Source organism: Prionailurus bengalensis, chromosome D1 (assembly GCF_016509475.1).
Source record: "Prionailurus bengalensis isolate Pbe53 chromosome D1, Fcat_Pben_1.1_paternal_pri, whole genome shotgun sequence".
Taxonomy (NCBI): Eukaryota; Metazoa; Chordata; class Mammalia; order Carnivora; family Felidae; genus Prionailurus; species Prionailurus bengalensis.
In genome coordinates this window covers 32,364,062-32,366,808 of record NC_057346.1, presented here as the reverse complement: position 1 = coordinate 32,366,808, position 2,747 = coordinate 32,364,062, and the positions used below count along the sequence as shown (strand labels likewise).

Sequence of the window (2,747 nt, the reverse complement as noted above, 5' to 3'; positions counted from 1 at the left end):
GCTAGCAAAACAGCAGCAGCAGCAGCAAACTTCACGTAATCTTTACTTCATGTTCACCTGTTATAAAGATCAAAGAATGTCAAAGCATGGGAGGAAAACACAAGGAGCCTCCAGACATAGATCAAACATACATCTGGTGTTTACATGAAAGCATGCAGGGAAGATGTACAGTCTCAAGGACTGCTAGACAATTACAGTGGGTCATTCCCAGGCTCCTAGGAGATCATGGGCCTCTGAATTTCATAGAGCACTTGCGTTCTTGAGACCAGAACATCGCTGACATTTCAGCAATTACCCCATTCACTTCCCCAGAGCTTACAATGCACTTTCTAAAAAATAACTCCACACCCAGTAGTTTAATTTTGCTTTTCTTTTCCTTGCCTTGGGAAACATATGTAGAAAAATGTTGCTATGGTTGATGTCAAGAAACTACTGCTTGTGTTCTCTTCTAGTAATTTTATGGTTTCAGGTGTCACATTTAGGTCTCTAATCTATTTTCCGTTTATTTTTGTGTATGGTGTAAGTGGTCCAGTTTCATTCTTTTTCAGGTAGCTGACCAATTTTTCCAAAAACATTTGTTGAAGAAATTTACTGCTCCCCATTGTATATTCTTGCCTTTTTGTCATAGATTAATTGACCATAAAAGTGTGGGCTTATTTCTGGGCTTTCTTTTCTGTTCCATTTATCTATGTCTGGTTTTGTGCCAGTACCATACTGTTTTGATTACTAGAGCTTTGTAGTATACCTTGAAATCTGGGATTGTGTGCCTCCAGCTTTGTTCTTTCTTAAGATTGATTTGGCTACTCAGGGTCTGTTGGGGTTTCATACAAATTTTAGTACTATTTGTTCTAGTTCTGTGAAAAATGTTATGTGTATTTGGATAGGGATGCTTTGGGTAGTACAGACATTTGAACAATTTTGATACTTCCAATACAGGAGCAAGGAATATCTTTCCATTTGTTTATGTCATTTTCAGTTTCCTTCATCAATGTTGTATAGTTTTCTGATCACAAGTCTTTTATCTTTTTATTAGGTTTATTTGTAGGTATTTTATTATTTTTTGTTGCAATTGTAAATGGATTTTTTAAATTAATTTCTCTTTCTGCTACTTCATTATTAGTGTATAGAAACACAACTGATTTGGGGGTATAAATTAGCATATAGAAATCCAACTGATTTCTGGGCTTTAATTTTTGCAACTTTACTGAATTCATTACTTCTAATAGTTTTTTGGTGGAGTTTTTAGGTCTCAGTTTATCTTTTTTTTTAATTTCATTTTTTATTTTTTAAAATTTACATCCAAATTAGTTGGCATATAGTGTAACAATGATTTCAGCAGTAGATTCCTTAGTGGCCCTTACACATTTAGCCCTCAGTTTGTCTTTTAACAATGGTTATATAAATTTCAAAAATGCTGGACTAAAAGAGTATTTGTAAAGGAATACAAAAAAAAATAAAAATTTTTGACTTAAGAACTTCTCAGAGTCTATAAGGTGACTAAGAGCATTATGAATCTTCAAGAAGGAGATAAAGTATATAACATTTCCCCAAATGATTTACCACAAAATCTGTGGAGTCCATCCTGGGTTTTGCAGGGGTAACTTTCCACAAGGAATGCCTTGAGGACTGGCATGTGCAAAATTCAAAGATGAGTGAAAAGGATGTAGGATGCTGTACCCTGTTGAATAAGGAGTCTCAACTGAAAAAAGGCTGATCCATTTTGCTCCTCTCCATGCCACTTCCTGCAGCCAAAGACATGAAAACTGGGAACAATTTAAAGTGCTCTGTTCTTCTCTGGCAACATGATAATGTTTAACTCTAGGTCCTGCCTTCGACTTTAAAAGTTGCCAGATCCAGACTGTGAGGTGTACAGTTAATTATTTTAGTTCCTTTTTCCAATCCAGATTCAGCTGAATCCCATCAGAAAACAAAGCTCATGGTGGCTGAGGAAAACAAGTCACAGTTTGAATTCATTTAGCACTGAAGGATAATGGATTATGTTCCTATCTCCTCTGACAACCATAATACTTCCAAGTTTTTGCTAAATAAACTGTCCCTGTTTATATGACACATAATAACAACCACGAGTCCAGACTGCCCTTCTGTTTGAAGGCTTCCTAAGTGTGTTTTGTTTTCAAACCTATTGCACATTGAAATCTGACACTTAGCAATACTTACCTGGCAGGGGAGATACCATAATCACAAGGGTGGTTTTGCTAGGGCAAGGCTTATCTATTGCACTCTGGATGTGCTGACCCCAGCAATTTCCCCAAATGTGGGAAACTGGACTGCATAATTTGTGGTAGTGTGGGACTGTGTTCACACTTTCCCTTCGTTAAAAAAAAATCTGAAATTTAGCAACCCCCTCCAGGATGCATATACATTCAGAAGCTTCCTGGTTGTGCTGTGGTCTAAACATAACCTAGTTTACTTTACAGTGAACATCTTTGCCAGTTCCTCTCTGGAGTTAGGGGCTCATTTCCACATAGATGATCATGACAGACCCAAGTAAGGAAGACAACCTAAATCAAATGGAAAAGAATTAAGTGCTTGGCTGATACTCATCACAAATCCTAGAATTGAGGATTAGAGGAGTACCCTTATAGGATCAGTTTTTGGCTTTCTTAGTCTTGAGGCCCAGTGTGACATTTGTACATAATTCCATTTTCAAATACCTCATGGTTAACTCAGGGAGACTGGCGTCAGAGGATTGCGATAATGTAAAAGAAATTGCTGCCACACGGTGG

The 2,747-nt window shown here is 37.1% G+C and overlaps 1 non-coding gene across 1 annotated transcript; it reads left to right on the top strand.

Moving 5' to 3' along the window:
- The first annotated feature begins 2,170 nt into the window (after positions 1-2,170).
- On the top strand, positions 2,171-2,334 carry LOC122484607. The gene has a single exon (XR_006297663.1). It is a non-coding gene; the product is annotated as a U1 spliceosomal RNA (small nuclear RNA).
- The last annotated feature ends 413 nt before the right edge of the window (positions 2,335-2,747 follow it).